Source organism: Oryctolagus cuniculus, chromosome 1 (genome assembly GCF_051225735.1).
Source record: "Oryctolagus cuniculus isolate XC-2025 breed Fujian yellow rabbit chromosome 1, ASM5122573v1, whole genome shotgun sequence".
Lineage (NCBI taxonomy): Eukaryota > Metazoa > Chordata > Mammalia > Lagomorpha > Leporidae > Oryctolagus > Oryctolagus cuniculus.
Window position 1 is genome coordinate 183,209,779 of NC_142867.1, and position 24,675 is coordinate 183,234,453.

At 38.1% G+C, this 24,675-nt stretch overlaps 1 long non-coding RNA gene across 1 annotated transcript in view; it reads right to left on the minus strand.

The window, feature by feature from the left end:
* The window catches only part of LOC103347653 (uncharacterized), a 254,684-nt gene that overhangs the window by 10,408 nt on the left and 219,601 nt on the right, over positions 1-24,675 (minus strand). The gene's annotated exons all lie outside the window — the stretch shown is intronic.

Here is a 24,675-nt window from a genome sequence, read left to right on the forward strand (position 1 = left end):
GTTTTGAGATATTTTCAGGAGTCGTCCTGTACACTTGATTGAGTCTGTAAATAAACCAAAAAAACCCACATGCAGCATATGCAAGTTGTAAAGGCAGTATGATTTGGCCCCACACAGTATTCCTGCTAACTGTTAAAGTATCTAGTTCTTTGCAAAAAATAACACAGAAAGGCAGACTTCCATGGAAATCCATTTACAATGGCCTGATTCTAAAAGATTCTGCGTTATGTAAAATCATGAGGAAAATCTAAGAACAATATATGAATGATTCATAGCAACTCTTTAAGAAGTTGTAAATAGATCCTCAGAACAAAACAAATTAGCTATTACTTTATGCTTTCTAAGAAATGTGAAGAGAATACTTTCATAGTGTCTGGACAAACACACGTCCTGGCCAACAAGCATTCACTGAGCAGTTGGAATTGTAGCCATTAGAAGTACAGGGTTCCAAGTTTCCATTCATTTCCATCATTACTACATACCATCAAAACTGGTTCACCCTCATCATGAAGAGTCATCTCATATCAAAACAACAGTGCAATAGATGAGAGTTTGGGGAATCTTGGAATGGAGTAGATATATGAGTACTGGGAATTCACCCATTCTAATTTCTCCATAACGTCTTATGTTTGTAAACCAAAATTCTCATAATTTTAGGAGTTATAGAAAGTCTAATTGAGGAAATTAATTTTCTATATGCATATAGCATACAAGTATATGTTTAGAAAACTAATAGAATACAAATGTGATATACACATGTCCTTGTGGATGAAACAATTGTATTTCACAGATTAGGAATCTTAGAAAATAAGTTGAAATTGAGCTTTCTAGAATTATGAAAAAAGCAGCAGAGGCCTAACATCAAAATCCAGGCCCCATCAAAGAAGGAAGTACCTTTCTCTGAAGGGAGAAGAGAACTTCCACTTTGACTATGGCCTTGTCTAAATAAGATCGAAGTTGACGAACTCAAGAGGCTTCCATAGCCTTGGCAGCTCATGACAAGAGCCTAGGGTGATTACTGATATCATAAATAAGAGTTTCAATTGTTAAATCAAAAATGGTAGTCATTGTGCACTTACTCCCCATGTAGGATCTCTGTCCTTAATGTGTTGTACTATGTGAATTAACGCGATAACTAGTACTCAAATAGTACTTTATACTTTGTGTTTCTGTGTGGGCAAATTGTTGGAATCTTTTCTTAATATATTCTAAATTGATCTTCTGTATATAAAGATAATTGAAAATGAATCTTGATGTGAATGGGATGGAGAGGAAATGGGAGATGGGATGGTTGTGGGTGGGAGGGAGGTTATGGGGGGGAAAGCCGCTATAACCCAAAAGTTGTACTATGGAAATTTATATTTATTAAATAAAAGTTAAAAAAAAATTCAGGTCCCAAGAATTCTCTTTGAAGGTCTGCCCACTACACCATACTATAATCAGTACTTGTGTCTCAGAAAACAAATTATAAGATTGGTATTGGTATTGGTATTTAGATTTATATGCCAATAAAATCAATAATGTCCAGCATAAAACTATAATTTCACAAATGTTGGTGTTTTTGCCTCACAAACCAGAGAAAATTCAATTTTTCAACCTTATCAATTAAGCACTAACACAGTGCTCTTGATTCCTTCTGTGCATGTTTAAGAAATTGACATGGCCTTATTGCACAGGGCACACATGCTCTTACTAAGACTCATATCCTTGCCATTTAAACACAGAGCCCATTAACATAGACATAAAAATCTTCAACAAAATAATAGCTAATTAAGTTAAACAACACATCAGAAAGATCATTCCAGAAGATAAAGTGGGACTTATCCCTGGTATGCAGGGATGGTTCAACATATGCAAATCCATAAATGATACATCACTTTAACAAAATGAATAACAAAAATTATGATTATTTCAATAGATCCAGAGAAAGCATTTGATAAAATATAACCTCCTTTTATGATGAAACCCTTGAGCACATTGAGTATAGGAGGAACATTCCACAAGGCATTCAAGGCAATTTATAAGAAACCCACTGTCAGCATCCAATTCAATGGGGAAAAGTTGGAAACATTCCCACTAATATCTGGAACCAGACAAGGATTCCCACTGTCACCATTCTATTCAATATATTCCTGGATGATTTAGCCAGAGCCATTACGGGAAAAAAAAAAAAAAAAGAAATCAAAGGGATACAAATTGGAAAGGAGGAAGTCAAATTATCTCTGTTTGCAGATGACATGATTTTCTATATAGGGGAACAAAAAATTCATTAAGAGACTGTTGCAACTTGTGCAAGAGTTTGGTAAAGTGGCAGGATATAACATTAACACAAAAAAACAATAGCCTTTGTATACACAGAAATTTCGTGGCTGAGAAAGAATTATAAGCTCAATCTCATTCACAATAGCTACAAATAATTTACATACCTTGGAAGACATTTAACCAAGGAGGTGAAGAATCTCTATGATGAAAATGACAAAACATTAAATAAAGAAATAGAAGAAGACACAAAAGACTGAACAATCTCCGGTGTTCATGGAATGGAAAATTAATATCACCAAAATGTCCATACTACTGGAAGCAATTTACAGATAAAATGCAATCCCAATCAAAACACTAACAAAATTCTTCTCAGATCTAGAAAACACTATTCCAAAATTTTTATGGAAAGACAGGAGACCATAAATAATTAAAGCAATCTTATACAACAAGACCAAAACTGGAGGCATCATAATACTGGATTTCAAGATATACTATAGGGTGGTTATAATCAAAGTAGATTTATACTGGCATAGAAATACACATGTAGAACAATGGAGCAGAATAGAATTCATAGAAATCATTCCACACATCTACAACCAACTAGTCTTTGACAAAGGAGCTGAAATCAATCCCTGGACAAAGACAGTCTCTTCAACAAATATTGCTGAAAAAATTCTATCTCTGCGTGTGGAAGTACGAAACAAAACCCCTACCTTAATCTTACACAAAAGTTGATCCAAATGGATTAAGGATCTAAATCTATGACATGATTCCATCAAATTTAAAGAGAAAATTGGGGAGAGTCTGCAAGACACTGAAATAGGCAGACTTCTTGGAAAAGACCCCAGAAGCACAGGCAATCAAAGCCAAAATTGACAAATTGGATTGCATCCAGCTAAGAAGCTTCTGTACTGCAAAAGAAACACTCAGCAATGTTGAAGCAATTGACAGAATGGGAGAAAATATTTGCAAACTATGCAATTGATAAAGGGTTAATAATCAGAATATATAAAGAGCTCAAGAAACTCAACCAAAACAAAACAAACAACCCAGTTAAGAAATGGCCAAAGGACTTAATCAGGCATTTTTCAAAAGAGGAAATTCAAATGGCCAACAAACACTTGAGAAAATGCTCAGGATCACTAGCCATCAGAAGAATGCAAATTAAAACCACAATGAGGTTTCACCTTACCCCACTTAGAATGGCTCTCATTCAGAAACCAGAATACAAGCCAGCGCCCTGGCTCAACAGGCTAATCCTCCACCTTGCGGCGCCAGCACACCGGGTTCTAGTCCCGGTCTGGGCACCGGATTCTGTCCCAGTTGCCCCTCTTCCAGGCCAGCTCTCTGCTGTGGCCAGGGAGTGCAGTGGAGGATGGCCCAAGTGCTTGGGCCCTGCACCCCATGGGAGACCAGGAGAAGCACCTGGCTCCTGCCATCGGATCAGCACGGTGTGCAGGTCGCAGCGCGCAGGCCGCAACGGCCATTGGAGGGTGAACCAACGGCAAAGGAAGACCTTTCTCTCTATCTCTCTCTCTCACTGTCCACTCTGCCTGTCAATAAATGCTGGTGAGGATGTGGGGAAAATGATACCCTAATTCACTGTTTGTGGACATGTAAAATGGTACAGCCATTGTGGAAGACAGTACAAAGATACCTCAGAAATCTGAAAATAGATCTACCATATGACCCAGCAATCCCACTCCTGGTATTTACCCAAATGAAATGAAATCATCAGATGAAAGAGTTATCTGTACCACCAATTGCATTGCAGCTCAATTCACAATATCAAAGATATGGAATCAACCAGATGTCCATTAACTGAAGACTGGATAAAGAAATTATGGTTTATATACACTATGGAAAACTACTCAGTGGTGAAAAAAAATGAAATCCTGCTTTTTTGCAGTAAAATTGGTGGAACTAGAAGCCATTATATTTAGTGAAATTAGCCAGTCCCCAAATTACCGGTACCATATATTTTCCCCTGATCTGTGGTAACTAAAAGAGTACATAAGATGTATTGTATTTGGCAGAAGCCCCAGTGCTCCAAGGGGAGTGCATGCCACACAGACAACAGCGGGGAGACTTGGGATGCTCAGGGCTCCGAGTCCACACATCGGCGCTGGAAGGGGAGGAAGAACCAGGCAGAGCTCTCAGGCCGCACCCATCTCAAGCCTCCAAGGCTCCTCCAACAGCAGGCAGTCCACTTAACACGGACACAGTATAAAAAAAAAAAAAGAAAAAGAAAAAAAACGCACAGTGACGCAAGAAGAATTAACTATGCCGAGTAACAAACACAGAAATAGAGGGAGCAAGATCAACGATGACACTATGATGCCTCCAAATAAGCAAAACACCCCAAGCCAAGAGTATGAAGATGATGAGATAGAAGAAATGCAAGATACGGATTTCAAAAAATTTATGATAAGAACATTTAGAAGTTTTCAAAAGCAAATCCTTGAACTACAGAAATCCTTAATGGACAAGATTGAAAATCTCTCTCGTGAAAATGAAATTTTAAGGAAGAGTCAAAATGAAACTCAGAAACTAGTAGAACAGGAAAGTGTAATAGTCAAGAGAAATCAAAATGAAATGAAGAGCTCAATAGATCAAATGACAAACACATTAGAAAGCCTTAAAAACAGAATGGGTGAAGCAGAAGAGAGAATATCGGACTTAGAAGATAGAGCACAGGAAAACATACAGTCAAACCAAAGAAAAGAAGAGGAAATTAGAAACCTAAAAAATATTGTTGGGAATCTACAGGATACTATTAAAAAAACCAACATTCGAGTTCTAGGAGTTCCTGAAGGCATGGAGAGAGAGAAAGGATTGGAAGGCCTTTTTAGTGAGATACTAGCAGAGAACTTTCCAGGTTTGGAGAAGGACAGAGATATCCTAGTACAGGAAGCTCATAGAACCCCCAATAAACATGACCAAAAGAGATCCTCACCACGACACGTGGTAATTAAACTTACCACAGTGAAACATAAAGAAAAGATCCTAAAATGTGCAAGAGAGAAACGTCAGATTACTCTCAGAGGATCTCCAATCAGACTCACAGCTGACTTCTCATCAGAAACCCTACAAGCCAGGAGGGAATGGCGAGACATAGCACAGGTGCTAAGAGAGAAAAATTGCCAGCCCAGAATATTATATCCTGCCAAGCTCTCATTTGTGAATGAAGGTGAAATAAAGACCTTTCATAGCAAACAGAAATTGAAGGACTTTGTGGCCACTCGTCCGGCCCTGCAAAAGATACTTAAAGATGTGCTACACTCAGAAACACAGAAACATGGCCATCAATATGAAAGAAGGGAAAGGAAGAACATCTACCAGTAAAAGAGCATGGGAAGCTCAAAGCATATACTAGAAAATATTTCCGGGAAAATGGCAGGGCAAAGTCACTACGTATCAATTGTCACATTGAACATTAATGGTCTGAATTCTTCAGTTAAAAGACACCGTTTGGCTGACTGGCTCACAGAACACAACCCAACTATTTGTTGCCTACAAGAAACACATCTCTCTAACAAAGAGGCATGCAGACTGAAAGTGAAAGGTTGGAAAAAGATATTCCATGCCAACAGAAACCAAAAAAAAGCAGGTGTAGCCATATTAATATCAGACAAAATAAACTTTAATACAAAAACTGTTAAGAGAGACAAAGAGGGACACTATATAATGATTAAGGGTTCAATTCAACAGGAAGATGTAACTATTATAAATGTATATGCACCTAATTACAGGGCACCGGTCTATTGAAAACATATGTTAAGGGACTTAAAGGGAGATTTAGATTCCAATACAATAGTACTGGGGGACTTCAATACTCCACTCTCAGAAATAGACAGATCATCCGGACAGAAGATCAACAAGGAAACAGCAGATTTAATTGACACTATTGCCCAAATGGATCTAACAGATATCTACAGAACTTTCAACCCTACATCTACAGACTTCACATTCTTCTCAGCAGCGCATGGAACCTTCTCTAGGATTGATCACATACTAGGCCATAAAGCAAGTCTCAGCAAATTTAAAAGAATTAGAATCATACCATGCAGCTTCTCAGATCACAGCGGAATGAAGCTGGAAATTAGCAACTCAGGAAACCCCAGAAAGTATGCAAACACATGGAGACTGAATAACATGCTCCTGAATGAACACTGGGTCATTCAAGAAATCAAAAGAGAAATCAAAAACTTTCTGGAAGTAAATGAAGACAACAACACAACATATCAAAACTTATGGGATACAGCAAAAGCAGTATTGAGAGGCAAATTTATAGCAATAGGTGCCTATACCAAGAAATTGGAAAGGTACAAATAAATGAGCTTTCAGCGCACCTCAAGGACCTAGAAAAACTGCAGCAAACCAAACCCAAATCTAGTAGGAGAAGAGAAATAACTAAAACCAGAGAAGAAATTAACAGGATTGAATCCAAAAAAGCATTACAAAAAATCAGCCAAGCGAGAAGCTGGTTTTTTGAAAAAATAAACAAAATTGACACCCCATTGGCCCAACTAACTAAAAAAAGAAAAGAAAAGACCCAAATCAATAAAATCAGAGATGAAAAAGGAAACGTAACAACAGACACCACAGAAATAAAAAGAATCATCAGAAATTACTACAAGGACCTGTATGCCAGCAAACAGGAAAACCTATCAGAAATGGATAGATTCCTGGACACATGCAACCTACCTAAATTGAACCATGAAGACATTGAAAACCTAAATAGACCCATAACTGAAACAGAAATTGAAACAGTAATAAAGGCCCTCCCAACAAAGAAAAGCCCAGGACCAGATGGATTCACTGCTGAATTCTACCAGACATTTAAAGAAGAACTAATCCCATTTCTCCTCAAACTATTCAGAACAATCGAAGAAGAGGGAATCCTCCCAAATTCTTTCTATGAATCCAGCATCACCTTAATCCCTAAGCCAGAGAAAGATGCAGCACTGAAAGAAAATTACAGACCAATATCCCTGATGAACATAGACGCAAAAATCCTCAATAAAATTCTGGCCAATACAATACAACAACACATCAGGAAAATCATCCACCCAGACCAAGTGGGATTCATCCCTGGTATGCAGGGATGGTTCAACATTCGCAAATCAATCAATGTGATTCACCACATTAACAGACTGCAGAAGAAAAACCATATGATTATCTCAATTGATGCAGAGAAAGCATTTGATAAAATTCAACACCCTTTCATGATGAAAACTCTAAGCAAATTGGGTATAGAAGGAACATTCCTCAATATAATCAAAGCAATTTATAAAAAACCCACAGCCAGCATCCTATTGAATGGGGAAAAGTTGGAAGCATTTCCACTGAAATCTGGCACCAGGCAGGGATGCCCACTCTCACCACTGCTATTTAACATAGTTCTGGAAGTTTTAGCCAGAGCCATCAGACAAGAAAAAGAAATCAAAGGAATACAAATCAAGAAGGAAGAAGTCAAACTATCCCTCTTTGCAGATGATATGATTCTGTACTTAGAGGATCCAAAGAACTCTACTAAGAGACTATTGGAACTCATAGAGGAGTTTGGCAAAGTGGCAGGATATAAAATCAATGCACAAAAATCAACAGCCTTTGTATACACAAGCAATGCCATGACTGAGAAAGAGCTGCTAAGATCAATCCCATTCACAATAGCTACAAAAACAATCAAATACCTTGGAATAAACTTAACCAAGGACGTTAAAGATCTCTATGATGAAAATTACAAAACCTTAAAGAAAGAAATAGAAGAGGATACCAAGAAATGGAAAAATCTTCCATGCTCATGGATTGGAAGAATCAACATCATCAAAATGTCCATTCTCCCAAAAGCAATTTATAGATTCAATGCAATCCCAATCAAGATACCAAAGACATTCTTCGCAGATCTAGAAAAAATGATGCTGAAATTCATATGGAGGCACAAGAGACCTCGAATAGCTAAAGCAATCTTGTACAACAAAAACAAAGCCGGAGGCATCACAATACCAGACTTCAGGACATACTACAGGGCAGTTGTAATCAAAACAGCATGGTACTGGTACAGAAACAGATGGATAGACCAATGGAACAGAATTGAAACACCAGAAATCAACCCAAACATCTACAGCCAACTTATATTTGATCAAGGATCTAAAACTAATTCCTGGAGCAAGGACAGTCTATTCAATAAATGGTGCTGGGAAAACTGGATTTCCACGTGCAGAAGCATGAAGCAAGACCCCTACCTTACACCTTACACAAAAATCCACTCAACGTGGATTAAAGACCTAAATCTACGACCTGACACCATCAAGTTACTAGAGAACATTGGAGAAACCCTTCAAGATATTGGCACAGGCAAAGAATTTCTGGAAAAGACCCGGGAGGCACAGACAGTCAAAGCCAAAATCAACTATTGGGATTGCATCAAATTGAGAAGTTTCTGTACTGCAAAAGAAACAGTCAGGAGAGTGAAGAGACAACCGACAGAATGGGAAAAAATATTTGCAAACTATGCAACAGATAAAGGGTTAATAACAAGAATCTACAAAGAGATCAAGAAACTCCACAAAAACAAAACCAACAACCCACTTAAGAGATGGGCCAAGGACTTCAATAGACATTTTTCAAAAGAGGAAATCCAAATGGCCAACAGGCACATGAAAAAATGTTCAAGGTCACTAGCAATCAGGGAAATGCAAATCAAAACCACAATGAGGTTTCACCTCACCCCGGTTAGAATGGCTCACATGCAGAAATCTACCAACAACAGATGCTGGCGAGGATGTGGGGAAAAAGGGACACTAACCCACTGTTGGTGGGAATGCAAACTGGTCAAGCCACTATGGAAGTCAGTCTGGAGATTCCTCAGAAACCTGAATATAACCCTACTGTTCGACCCAGCCATCCCACTCCTTGGAATTTACCCAAAGGAGTTTAAATGGATAAACAAAAAAGCGGTCTGCACCCTAATGTTTATTGCAGCACAATTCACAATAGCCAAGACCTGGAACCAACCTAAATGCCCATCAACGGTAGACTGGATAAAGAAATTATGGGATATGTATTCTTTAGAGTACTATACCGCAGTAAGAAACAACGAAATCCAGTCATTTGCAACAAAATGGAGGAATCTGGAACACATCATGCTGAGTGAAGTAAGCCAGTCCCAAAGGGACAAATACCATATGTTCTCCCTGATCGGTGACAACTGACTGAACACCAAAAAGGAAACCTCCTGAAGTGAAATGGACACTATGAGAAATGGTGACTTGATTAGCATAGCCCTGACTGCAAATGGACAACTTAATACATTATCCCTCATAGTATTTTTTTTTGTCTGTTCTACTTAATATGACTGGTTTAATTCTGTAATTATCACACAGTTATTCTTAAGTGTTGAAAATTAACTGAAATGTGATCCCTGTTAAACATAAGAGTGGGAATAAGAGAGGGAAGAGATGTATAATTTGGGGCATGCTCGGGCTGACTTGCCCCAATTGGTAGAGTTGGAAACATACCAGGGGATTCCAATTCAATCCCATCAAGGTGGCATGTGCCAATGCCATCTCACTACTCCAAGTGATCAATTTCAGTTCACAATTGATCATAATGAAAGGACTAAGAGTCAAAGGGAGCACATAAACAAGTCTAGTATCTGCTAACACCAACCGATAGAATAAATAAAGGGGAGAGTGATCCAACATGGGAAGTGAGATACTCAGCAGACTCATAGAATGGCGGATGTCCTAAATAGCACTCTGGCCTCAGAATCAGCCCTAAAGGCATTCGGAGCTGGCTGAAAAGCCCATGAGAGTATTTCAGGCATGGAAAGCCAAGACACTCCGGCAAAAAGATCTCTGTGAGTGAGATCCCAGTGGAAAGAACAGGTCTTCAAAGAGGGAGGTGCCTTTCTCTGAAGGGAGGAGAGAACCTCCACTTTGACTATGACCGTGTCTAAACAAGATAAGAGTCGGAGAACTCAAGGGGCTTCCATAGCCTTGGAAACTCATGACTGGTGTATAGGGAGATTACTGATGCCATAGACAGGAGTGTCAATTGGTAAAGTCAACAACAGGAGTCACTGTGCACTTACTCCTCATGTAGGATCTCTGTCCTTAACGTGCTGTACACTGAGGCTTAATGCTATAACGAGTACTCAAACAGTATATTTCACTTTGTGTTTCTATGGGGGTGCAAACGACTGAAATCTTTACTTAATGTACACTAAACTGATCTTCTGTAAAAAAAAAAAAAAAAAAAAAAAGAAAGAAAGAAATTATCAATTCCCAACTTGACTCTCACTGGGATTAAACATGACAATAGGTCTGATCTGATTTCATCATCATTTAAAAAAAAATCATCTATTATTTTTCACTTTATGTTTCTGTGTGGGAGCAAACTGTTGAAATACTTACTTAAGGTATACTAAGCTGATCTTCTGTATATTAAGATAATCGAAAATGAATCTTGATGTGAATGGAAGGGGAGAGGGAGTGGGAAAGGGGAGGGTTGTGGGTGGGAGGGACGGTATGGGGGGGGAAGCCATTGTAACACATGAGTCGTACTTTGGAAATTTATATTCATTAAATAAAAGATTAAAAAAAAAAGATGTATTGTATTTGAATGAAAATGACATTTTGAGATTTGATTATTGTTACAGCCCTTGTCTATACTGTTGAGGATCAGGGATTTTTCTTCCAAAAAAAAAAAAAAGAAAAAGAAGGAAAAGAAGTAAGGAGGAAAAAAGGAAGGACAGAAGGGAGGAAGGACAGAAGGACAGAAGGAAGGAAGGGAGGAAGGGAGGAAGGAAGGAATGGAGGGAGGAAGGGAGGGAGGGAGGGAATGGAGAGGATGGGAATTAAGTTAAATGGAGGGAGGGTTTGAGGCAATAAAGAAATTGACAATAATTGCAAATAATGCTTCTATTCTATTTTTCTCTTCTCTTTATTCTTCTCTTGTAAATCAGAGCTTCTAGTGCAATAGACAAAATCCTAGGAATTAAGCTAGAAGCTGTGTCTTCTCATCTCAACTCTGCCTCTAATAAACTTGTGGTTTTTACAAGTTACTCTGGACCTTGGTTTCTGCATATAAGAAATAACAGACAAGTTATAAGCTCCAGCCAGCTCTAAGATTCTATAACTCTTTATTGAACTAAATACAGGTGAAGTTCAGTATCTTTTTATGAAATATTGTTCTGTGTCACTACTTGGTGTTTCTAGTTTATTGCTTTTTTTTTATGTTTTATTATTGGACATACTATTTTCTTTTTTTTTTTTTTAAACTTTTATTTAATGCATATAATTTTCCAAAGTACGACTTATGGATTACAATGGCTTCCCCCCCATACCGTCCCTCCCACCCACAACCCTCCCCTTTCCCACTCCCTCTCCCCTTCCATTCACATCAAGATTCATTTTATTTCTTTTTTTTTTTTTTTTTTTACAGAGGATCAGTTTAGTATGCATTAAGTAAGGATTTCAACAGTTTGCACCCCCATAGAAACACAAAGTGAAATATATTGTTTGAGTACTCGTTATAGCATTAAATCTCAATGTACAGCACATTAAGGATAGAGATCCTACATGAGGAGTAAGTGCACAGTGACTCCTGTTGTTGACTTTACCAATTGACACTCCTGTCTATGGCATCAGTAATCTCCCTATGCTCCAGTCATGAGTTTCCAAGGCTATGGAAGCCCTCTGAGTTCTCCGACTCTTATCTTGTTTAGACAAGGTCATAGTCAAAGTGGAGGTTCTCTCCTCCCTTCAGAGAAAGGTACCTCCTTCTTTGATGCCCTGTTCTTTCCACTGGGATCTCACTCGCAGAGATCTTTTGCCAGAGTGTCTTGGCTTTCCATGCCTGAAATACTCTCATGAGCTTTTCAGCCAGCTCCGAATGCCTTTAGGGCTGATTCTGAGGCCAGAGTGCTATTTAGGACATCTGCCATTCTATGAGTCTGCTGAGTATCTCACTTCCCATGTTGGATCACTCTCCCTTTTATTTACTCCATCAGTTAGCGTTAGCAGGTACTAGACTTGTCTATGTGCTCCCTTTGACTCCCAGTCCCTTCACCATGACCAACTGTGAACTGAAATTGATCACCTGGAACAGTGAGATGGCATTGGTACATGCCACCTCGAAGGGATTGAATTGGAATCCCCTGGTATGCTTCCAACTCCACCACTTGGGGCAAGTCAGCCTGAGCATGTCCCAAATTATACATCTCTTCCCTCTCCCATTCCCAGCACCATGTTCAACAGGGATCACATTTCAGTTAATTTTCAACACTTAAGAATAACTGTGCATCAATTACAGATCTAAACCAGTCATATTAAGTAGAACAGATAAAAAAACTACTAAGAGGGATAATGTATTAAGTTGTTCATTAACAGTCAGGGCTATGCTGATCAAGCCACCATTTCCCATAGTGTCCACCTCACTCCAACAGGTTTCCCTCTTGGTGTTCAGTCAGTCGTCACCGATCAGGGAGAACATATGGTATTTGTCCCTTTGGGACTGGCTTATTTCACTCAGCATGATGTGTTCCAGATTCCTCCATCTTGTTGCAAATGACTGGATTTCGTTGTTTCTTACTGCGGTATAGTATTCTAAAGAGTACATATCCCATAATTTCTTTATCCAGTCTATCGTTGATGGGCATTTAGGTTGGTTCCAGGTCTTAGCTATTGTGAATTGAGCTGCAATAAACATTAGGGTGCAGACCTCTTTTTTATTTGCCAATTTAAATTCCTTTGGGTAAATTCCAAGGAGTGGGATGGCTGGGTCGAATGGTAGGGTTATCTTCAGGTTTCTGAGGAATCTCCAGACTGACTTCCATAGTGGCTTGATCAGTTTGCATTCCCACCAACAGTGGGTTAGTGTCCCTTTTTCCTCACATCCTCGCCAGCATCTGTTGTTGGTAGATTTCTGCATGTGAGCCATTCTAACCGGGGTGAGGTGAAACCTCATTGTGGTTTTGATTTGCATTTCCCTGATTGCTAGTGACCTTGAACATTTTTTCATGTGCCTGTTGGCCATTTGGATTTCCTCTTTTGAAAAATGTCTATTGAAGTCCTTGGCCCATCTCTTAAGTGGGTTGTTGGTTTTGTTTTTGTGGAGTTTCTTGATCTCTTTGTAGATTCTTGTTATTAACCCTTTATCTGTTGCATAGTTTGCAAATATTTTTTCCCATTCTGTTGGTTGTCTTTTCACTCTCCTGACTGTTTCTTTTGCAGTACAGAAACTTCTCAATTTGATGCAATCCCAATAGTTGATTTTGGCTTTGACTGTCTGTGCCTCCCGGGTCTTTTCCAGAAATTCTTTGCCTGTGCCAATATCTTGAAGGGTTTCTCCAATGTTCTCTAGTAACTTGATGGTGTCAGGTCGTAGATTTAGGTCTTTAATCCATGTTGAGTGGATTTTTGTGTAAGGTGAAAGGTAGGGGTCTTGCTTCATGATTCTGCACGTGGAAATCCAATTTTGCCAGCACCATTTATTGAATAGACTGTCCTTGCTCCAGGAATTGGTTTTAGATCCTTGATCAAATATAAGTTGGCTGTAGATGTTTGGGTTGATTTCTGGTGTTTCAATTCTGTTCCATTGGTCTATCCATCTGTTTCTGTACCAGTACCATGCTGTTTTGATTACAACTGCCCTGGAGTATGTCCTGAAATCTGGTATTGTGATGCCTCCGGCTTTGTTTTTGTTGTACAAGATTGCTTTAGCTATTCGAGGTCTCTTGTGCCTCCATATAAATTTCAGCACCATTTTTTCCAGATCTGAGAAGAAGGTCTTCGGTATCTTGATTGGTATTGCATTGAATCTGTAAATTGCTTTTGGGAGAATGGACATTTTGATGATGTTGATTCTTCCAATCCATGAGCATGGAAGATTTTTCCATTTCTTGGTATCCTCTCCTATTTCTTTCTTTAAGGTTTTGTAATTTTCATCGTAGAGATCTTTAACGTCTTTGGTTAAGTTTATTCCAAGGTATTTGATTGTTTTTGTAGCTATTGTGAATGGGATTGATCTTAGAAGTTCTTCCTCAGCCATGGCATTGTCTGTGTATACAAAGGCTGTTGATTTTTGTGCATTGATTTTATACCCTGTTACTTTGCCAAACTCTTCTATGAGTTCCAATAGCCTCTTAGTAGAGTTCTTTGGGTCCCCTAAATAAAGAATCATGTCATCTGCAAAGAGGGATAGTTTGAGTTCTTCCTTCCCAATTTGTATCTAGTTTATTGCTTTTTAATAGCTTGGAAACAACTCATTAACTATAACAGCAAAGTAAAAATAAAATTAGGAATAGAAATAATGAAAAAACTGCCATCTAATTAACATTCAATATGTGTCTGGTGCAATGCTAACTGCTTTACATGTTTAATTTAATCTTTGGGACAACTGTCTGACAGGATTATTACTTCCATTCTACAGATGAGAAACAGGAGGCTTGAAATGGTTAGATGACCTCCTCATGGTCAGATTACTAAACTAGGTAGCATCAAACCTCAAATTTGAAACTACATTACCAGACCCCAAAGACTATGATTTGAAACATTAAGCTCTCCCATTACTACCTGCCCCACATCTGTGGATGACCGAAAAGTTCCCCAATTTTTAAGATGCTAGGGATAACCCAAACAGGCTATGTAGGCCATCGTTCACACTCCTCCCTCACACATTCTCTTGGAGTACACTGTTAAGAAATTGGGTGGCCTGTAGACCAGGGGCTCTCTCCCTTCTGTTTTCAAATGTTACATTCCTCAGGGCCTCTGTTTTCTTCACCAGCATTCCTCCATGGCTTTAAGAACCTACTAAAAATTAGATCTGCCTCTGGAAAGTCTGCAAGACCTCTCACCTTCACTAGTAGGAACTGCTGTCAGAAATACACCTGCATTTTCCCCCATTTTTAATGAAATTGTAAGAGTAATATATAACATATAAACATTTAAGACTGAACAAAAGAGCAAAAGCAAAGTCCTCTAGAATTCAATAGTAGCACAAACACTAGAAACCATTTTCATTTACAATATGACAAAATATATGAACCTCTTCATGTATTAGAAGTCATCCACGGGGCTGGCACTGTGCTGTAGTGGGTAAAGCCACTGCCTGCAGTGCCAGCATCCCATATGGGCAGCAGTTAGAGTTCTGGCTGCTCCACTTCAGATCCACCTCTCTGCTATGGCCTGGGAAAGCAGTGGAGGATGGCCCAAGTCCTTGGGCCCCCTCACCTGCGTGAGAAGACCCGGAGGAAACTCCTGGATTCTGACTTTGGATCAGTGCAGCTCCAGTCATTGCAGCCAATTGGAAAGTGAACCAGCAGATGGAATACTGACCTCCTTCTCTCTCTCTCTCTGCCTCTCCTCTATGTAATTCTTTCAAATAAATAAATAAATCTTTTAAAAAAAAGTCATCCAGGTACTCAGGAATGGGATTGACACCCAATTTCTTGGCTTTTCTAGTGTGATGCTTTTTCTACCACCATGGAGTCTGGATTAAAGAAAGAACATGTACACAAAGGGGGATAACACCACATAATGATGTAGGCAGAGATTGAAGGAGGCAGAGATTATATCTGCCAGCCAAGGAACACCAAAGAAAGCCAGTAAACCACCAGAAGACAGGCAACAGTGACTTTTCTCTTACACATATCAAGGGCATCCCGGCCCTGTGACATCTTGACTGTGGGCTTCTACTTCCAGAATCATTAAAGAAATTTTATTGTTTTAAAAGCCATCATGGTGGCTGGCACTGTGGTGCAGTGGGTTAAAGCCCAGGACCAGCTTTGCCATTGTGGCCACTTAGGGAGTGAACCAGCAGATGGAAGACCCTCTTTCTCCTTCTGTCTCTGTCTCTGTCTCTGTCTCTCTCTCCCCCTTCTCTCTCTCTGCCTCTGCCTCTCTGTAACTCTACCTTTCAAATAAATAAATAAATCTTTAAAAAAAAAAAAGCTACCAGTTTGTGGGACTACATTACAGCAGCCAGAGCAAACTAACACAGGATCTTCAGGGAAAAATAGGTTCAGGTGATGGAGAGTGGAGAACCACCCAGTGATAAGTTGAAAAACATACAAAAAAGATTATTGCCACATCTTGCATCAAAATAAATTTATCGTTTGATTGCATTTTCCTTGAATTTTTTCTGACACCCTCATGATACCACGGGATTTTTCTTTGTAGTATTAGTTCTTCTATTGACATGTAGTAGAAATCAGCAATGAGGCCATCTGGTCTTGGATTTTCTTTGATGGGAATTTTTCTGCTTTTTATTTTAATCAATTTTAACAGATTCTATATCCTCTCCTCTCTTGCACCCTCCTTCCTTCTAACTTGTTTTCCTTTCATTATTTTTGAAATAACATATTTTAAATTTAGAATACAGTAAAAAAGCTTAATACTTCACCAAATAAAAAGTTTAACAAATAAAAAAAATTACTGGGTATATAGACAATGGCTATAAATAGTAATTGAATAAATAAATGACCATTTGATCCATATACAATTTTTTAACCAACTGATCACTCATAATTCATTTAATAAAATACAGCCAATGACAGTGTAACATCTAAATATTTCCTGTGTGGTTATAAGATAATAATTAAGTTCATTTCAACTTTTAGCCATTTCCTCTCAACAGTTATGCACAAGAATAATTTTATACAAATTTCAATGCAAATAATTATATTTTAATTTTTTGTATTCTATTACTATAGATCAGGGAAAACACATTTGTCTTTTTAGGAATGGTTTATTTCACTAAGTATAATGATTTGCAGTTGTATCCATTTTGATTTGAAATACAGGATTTCATTCTTTTTTTATGGCTGTGTAAATAGTCCGAAGTGTATATGCATTACATTTTTTAATCTAGTCATTGGTGATGGGCATCTGCATTTATTTCATATCTTTGCTATTTTGAATTGAGCTGCAATAAACATGGAGGTACAGATAGTTCTTTCATATGCTGATTTCATTTCATTTGAGTAAATTCCCAGGAGTAGGATGGCTGGGGCAAAAGGTAGATCTATTTTCAGATTTCTGAGGAATCTCTACTGTATCACACAACAGTTATACTAGCTTGCATTTCCACCAACAGTGGATTAGGGAACAATTTCCCCACATCCTCACCAGTATTTACTGTTTTTTAGTTTCTGTATGAGAGCTATTCTAACTGGTAAGAGGTGAAATCACATTGTAGTTTTGATTTGCCTTTTCTCTGATGGCTAGTGATCCTGAGCATTTTTTCATGTGTCTATTGGTCATTTGAATTTCATCTTCAGAAAAATGCTTGTTCAAGTACTTTGCCCATTTTTTAATTGGATTGTTTGTTTTGGTTGAGTTTCTTGAGCTCTTTATATATTCTGGAAATTAATTCATTATCAGTTGCATAGCTTGCAAATATTTTCTCCCATTTTGTTGGTTGCCTCTTCACTTTGCTATGTGTTTCCTTTGTAGTGCAGATGCTTCTTAGTTTGATGGAATCTTATTTGTCAATTTTGGCTTTGATTGCTTGTGCTTCTGGGGTCTTTTCCAAGAAGTCTTTGCCTATTTCAGCGTCTTGCAGATTACCCCAAATATTCTCTTCTAGTAATTTGATGGTATCACTTCACAGATTTAGATCCTTGATCCATTCTGAGTTGACTTTTGTATAAGGTGTAAGGTAGGGGTTTGGCTTCATACTTCTACATTCAGAGATCCAATTTTCTCAGCATGATTTGTTGAAGAGACTGTCTTTGCTCCAGGGATTGATTTCAGCTACTTTATCAAAGACTAGTTGGTTGTAGATATGTGGAATGATTTCTGGGCATTCTATTCTGCTCCATTGTTCTACATGTGTATTTCTGTGCCAGTACCAAGCTATTTTGATTATAACCCCCCTGTAGTATGTCTTGAAATCTGGTATTATGATGCCTCCAGTTTTGGTCTTGTTGTATAAGATTGCTTTAATTATTTATGGTCTCCTGTCTTTCCATAAAAATTTTGGAATAGTGTTTTCTAGATCTGAGAAGAATTTTGTTAGTGTTTTGATTGGGATTGCATTTTATCTGTAAATTGCTTCCAGTAGTATGGACATTTTGGTGATATTAATTTTCCATTCCATGAACATCGGAGATTGTTCAGTCTTTTGTGTCTTCTTCTATTTCTTTATTTAATGTTTTGTCATTTTCATCATAGAGATTCTTCACCTCCTTGGTTAAATGTCTTCCAAGGTATGTAAATTATTTGTAGCTATTGTGAATGAGATTGAGCTTATAAGTCTTTCTCAGCCATGAAATTTCTGTGTATGCAAAGGCTATTGATATTTGTGTGTCAATCTTATGTCTTATGAGTTCAACAGCTTTAGTGGAGTCTTTGGTTCCCCTATATAGAAAATTATGTCATCTGCAAACAGGGATAATTTGACTTCCTCCTTTTCAATTTGTATCCCTTTAATCTCTTTTACTTGCCTAACAGCTCTGGCTAAAACTTCTATACTGAAGGTCTATACTGAAAAGCAACAGTGTAAGTGGCATCCTTGTCTCATTCTAGTTCTTAATGAAAATGCCTCCAACTTTTCCCTATTCATTACAATGCTGGAGGTGGGTTTGTTGTATATTGCCTTGAATGTGTTGAGGACTATTTCTTCTGTACCCAAATGCCTATGGTTGTTATCATGGAAGATGTTATAATTTATCAAATTATTATTTTGCATCTATTGAGATAACCATATGTTTTTATTTTTCAATTTTTAATGTAATGTATCACATTTATGGATTTGTATATGTTGAACCATCCATGCATACCAGGGATAAACCCCACTTGGCCCAGGTGAATGATCTTTCTCTGTTGTTGGATTTGATTAGCTACTATTTTGTTGAGGATTTTTAACATCTATGTTTATCAGTGATATTTCTCTCTCTGTTGTATCTTATTCCTATTTTGGAGTTAAGGTTATGCTGGCAAGAACTTTACAGCAACTACTGCCTACATAAAGAAATTGGCAAGGCACCAAATAAATGGGCTATCAATACATCTCAAGGACCTGGAAAAACAACCAAAAACCAAATACGAAATTAATAGGAGGAAAGAAATAATTAAAATTAGAGATGAAACAAACAAAATTGAAATAAAAGACAAAAAAGTGAAATGAAGAACTGGTTTTTTGAAAGAATAAAGGAAATTGAACATCACTGGCCCAATTAAAAAAAAAGAGAGTGAGAATACCCAAATCAATAAAATCAGAGATGAAAAAATTAGATGTAGCCACAAGTATCACAGAAATAAAAGCAATCATCAAGTATTACTACAAAGAGCTACATGCCAACAAATTGGAAAATCAAAAAGAAATGGATAGGTACCTGGGCAAACAATCTATCAAAATTGAGCCATGAAGACATTGAAAACCTAAACAGACCAATATCTTTGACAGAGTTTGATGATTCCAGATTCATCCATTTTATGGCAAATGACAGGATTTCATTTTTTCTTACCACTGTGTAGTATTTGATAGTGTACATATCCCATAATTTATTTATACAGTCTTTAGTTGAGAGGCATCTGGGTTGATTCCGTGTATTAGCTATTGTGAATCGAGCTGCGATAAAAATAGGGGTGAAGATAACTCATATGCTGATTTCATTTCCCTTGGGTAAATTCCCAAAAGTGGGATGGCCAGGTCAAATTGTAGATCTATATTCAGTTTTTTGAGCTATCTCCATACTATCTTCCATAGTGGCTTTACCAGTTTACATTCCCACCAACAGTGGAGTAGGTTACCTTTTCCCCCACATCCTTGCCAGTATTTGTTGTTTGTTGATTTCTGTATGAAAGCCACTCTAACTGGGGTAAGGTGAAACCTTATTATTGCTTTGATTTGCATTTCCTGACAGGTTGTGATCCTGAGCAGTTTTTCTTGTGTCTGTTGGCCATTTAGATTTCCTCTTGAAAAATGTCTGCTTAAGTTCTTTGCCCATTTCTTCACTAGGTTTTTTGTTGTTCTTCTTGTTGTTGTTGAGTTTCTTATCTTTTTATATATTCTGGTTATTAATCCTTTATCAGTTGAATAGTTTGCAAATAATTTCTCCAATGTCTGTTGCCTCTTCACTCTCCTGAGAGCTTCTTTTGCAGCACAGAAGCTTCTCAGTTTGATGTAATCCCATTTGTGAATTTTGGATTTGGTTGCCTGTGTCTCTGGGGTCTTTTTAAAGAACTCTTTGCCTATGTCAATTTCTTGCAGGTTTTCCTCAATATTCTCTAATAATTTGATAGTGTCAGGTTATAGATTTAGGTCTTTAATCCATTTTGAGTGGATTATTGTGTAGGGTGTGAGGTAGGGGTCTTGCTTCATACTTCTGCATGTGAAAATTCAGCACCATTTGTTAAAGAACTTCTACAATCAATCCCATTCACAATAGTTACCAAAAAAATCAAATACCTTGGAGTAAATTTAATGAAGGATGTCAAAGATCTCTACAAGGAAAATTACAAAACATTAAAGGAAGAAATAGAATAAGATACCAAAAAATGGAAAAATATTTCATGTTCATGGATTGGAAGAATCAATATCATCAAAATGTTCATACTTCCAAAAGCAATTTACAGATTCAACATGATACCAGTCAAAATACCAAGGATATTCTTTTCAGATCTAGAAAAAAATCATGCTGAAATTCATATGCAAAGACCTTAAATAGTTAAAGCAATCTTATACAATAAAAATAAAGCTGGAGGCATCACAATACCAGATTTCAAGATATACTACAGGGTAGTTATAATAAAAACAGTCTGGTACTGGTACAATGATAGAAGGATAGACCAATAGAATAGAATAGAAAAGTCAGAAATCAGCCCAAGAATCTACAACCAACTTATATTTGACAAAGTGGCTAAAATCAATCCCTGAAGTAAGGACAGTCTCTTCAATAAATAAATGTTTTTTAAAAAGAAAAAAAATAGAAATAAAGAAATAAAGAAAAAAGAAAAAGAAAAATAAGGATCTTTGCAGATATCTTTTAATTAAGGTATTTAAGATCAAGAACTTGAGCTAAGATCATCCTGATTATCTAGAAAATGATGGGTATTCCTTCTAAGAGAAGATAATACCCAGACACAGAGGCTGATGTACACATTCTGAAGCCACAAGCCAAGGAACAGCTGGAGCCACCAGAAGCGGGAAGAGGCAAGGAAGGAGCAGCGCTCTGCTAATGCTTTGCTTTGAACCTCTGTACTTCTCAAAACAAAATTATGTTTTCTAAGCCACAAAGCTTATGACAACCCTAGGAAACAAATACATTTATTAATTCTGAATAACAGTATCATTGCCTTTAAAGTGTAATTTGAGATAAATGTGGCAGTAAAACAGCATAGTACCATGAAAGATAATAAATGAATTAGCAGTGGATTGAAAATAAAGTGCTCTGTGAGAAGAAGGAGAAAGTAAGAGGAGGGGGAGGGAGTAGTAGAAGAGGGAAAGAGAAAAGAAGAGGAAGAGGACATTAAAAACATAACAATGCAACTATCTCTAAATTTAAGCATGCTTAGCAGATTTTGGCATTATTATATACATATATGTGCTCTGCACACTCTTTTCTTTTTTAACAAAAATGGGATTACACTATTCAGCTTTGCCATAGACATATTGCAGGTCCCAAAAAGATTTGCCTTATTTTTGAAAAGCTATCGTATTATTACTGTATAACTCTACTGCAATTGATTGAACCCCTCCATGTAAAAGAACACTCAGTTTGTTTCAATTTGCATTTTGAACAATGGAACAATGATAGCAATGTATGTCTATCTTTGAGTCCTTGTCATGTACTCATCTGCGGGATGAGTTCTTAGATGTGGAACTCACAGGTCAAAGGACATACATTACTTAATCACCTTCCAAAGGATGGGTCTAGTTATAATCCTCACAGGCTTGAGAAGACTCATTTCCCCACATCATCAACTCCACCAGATGTTACTGAAAATTATAATCGCTATTGGCTTATAGTTTTCTCAGGTAGTATTTTTTAACTTTTATTTAATAAATATAAATTTCCAAGGTACAACTTTTGAATTATAGCAGCTTTTCCCCCTATAACTTTCCTCCCACCTGCAACTATCCCATCTCCCACACCCTCTCCTATCCCATTCTTCATCACAATTCATTTTCAATTACCTTTTATACAGAAGATCAACTTAGTATATGCTAAGTAAGATTTCAACAGACTGCACCAACAAAGACACACAAAGTATAGAGTACTGTTTTGAGTGCGGGTGGGGAAACAAAACATCTATGCCTGGGTTTATGACCTAAACCCAAAATAAAAATCCTAATTAATATATTTTCCTCATTTAAGAAAAAATATCCTCCTGAGATGGATTATTGTAGCTTTAACCCTCAGCTCTGATATGGACTATTAGGTTAATTCTAGCCATCCCTCACCACCTTTAGGGAATTCTCACTGTGACTTGAAAATATTTTGACTTTTCAAAAATGTTGGTTTGATGAACTGAATAAGTTTCTTGCTAGTCCATTAATCTTACACCAAAAAATTTGTCTACAGCACATTGTACCTTAGGTCTCTGTTCTAGTGGACTTCAATTTTATTTGGTGATTGACATTGATTGACAGCATTCCAGAAATTAATGATTTGAACTGGTTACCTTCAAGCAGCGTGCCTACCTGAACAGGCTGCCCTATTTATTTTTGTATTTATTTATTTATTTATTATTTGTCAGGTAGAGTTATAGACAATGAGAGAGAGAGACAGAGAGAAAGGTCTTCCTTCCATTGGTTCACTCCCCAAATGACCGCTATGGCCGGCGCTGCAGCAGTCTGAAGCCAGGAGCCAAGTGTTTCTTCCTGACCTCCCATGTGGGTGCAGGGGCCCAAGCACTTGGGCCATCCTCCACTGCCCTCCTGGGCCACAGCAGAGAGCTGGACTGGAAGAGGAGCAGCCGGGACTAGAACCCCTGTGCCCATATGGGATGCCGGCGCTGCAGGCAGAGGATTAACCAAGTGAGCCATGGTACAGGCCCTTTTTAAATTTTTTTAAATTTATTTTCCCCTATTTATTTGGAATAACTTGCCTCTTTTAAACTCCAATTTTGTATGTTTGTGTACTGTCTTCTTGGTTGAATAGGAGGGCCAGGTCATGAAATTTTCTCTCTTGCTTTATTCCTCTTTTCCAGGAAAGTCACATGGAGAAAGTATTTGGAGGAATCCATATGACCTCCTTCTTCTCCCAGTTTACTCATTGTCTATTTGCAGAGTGCGGTGAGTGGCACCCAAGGCAGCAGATTTGTTGTTCTGAAAATCCACTGTTTTCGCGGCAACCTTGCCAGAAGCGCTGCAGCCTGTGATGCCACCAGCCTCCCGTGCTCTGTGCTGGTTTCCTCTCTGCATGGCTGCTCCAGGCACCGTCACCAGCTGGCTGCCTGTCAGCAGCATGAGATGTAAATGTCCTTGTGCTTCCAGTTCTCCTTTACCACTTCTTGACATTTTGCTGTAATCCACAAAAGGAAACAGAAGATCCCCTTTGTTTCTTACCTGTATCCCCGTGGTAGAGATGGGGGGAACAGGAGCAGGTAATTGCTTCGAGTGGATTTTAAATTCTTTCTAAAAACAAGTTAAGAATTTGGTGGTATGTGCATTTTACCACTGTAAAAGAAAACAACAAAATTTAAGAGCTGCTTTTTGACTCAAATGGTGTCCTCTGCCCATTTACATTAGTATGTGTCTTAATGGGGAAAGGCAGGCAAGGGTGCCCCTTATTGGTATGCCTGTCCTGATTTCCAGGGCACTGCTAAGTCACTCGGTGACATACTATGGCACTGGGGACATTAAGAATATCTACTAGATCTCACTCCACTCAGGCAGCAAGTGGTTAGACCATGATTTCTGAACTCCTGAAACTTTTGCCTCAAGGTTACAGTAGAGCCATGGCTATTTTCATCTGTGGATTCCCTCTAACTTCACAATCTTCCTCCCAATGTACTACAGGACACAGTCAGATGGGAGCCATAACGAACAAAAATGCACCGCCAAGACCTTTCATTCTTTTTGGCTTCTCAGCCTAGCAACTTGCTCTTTGGGGCTTCAGGAAAGACTCTCTGTGTCTCCAATTTTCTCTTCCCAGCATCTGTGCTGCACCTCACAATGGCCCAGAAGCTCACATTGGAATGAATGGGTAGGCACTCTCCCTTTCACACCACAGCTCAGGTCTAAGCAGGGATCACAGAAAGGTGGACATAAGTGAGAGATGAGGCACAGTGCCAAAAATGGGATGGGGCTCAAAGATGAAAGCAAAAGAAATCATGGAGAAGAATTTCAATCCCAATGATGTGGCCTCATTACTGTGCCTTCTCACTTGCTGTATTAGGGATGCATTAGCAGCTGAATTGCCATTCAGTCGAGTCTGCTAGTGCCTGGAAATCATTT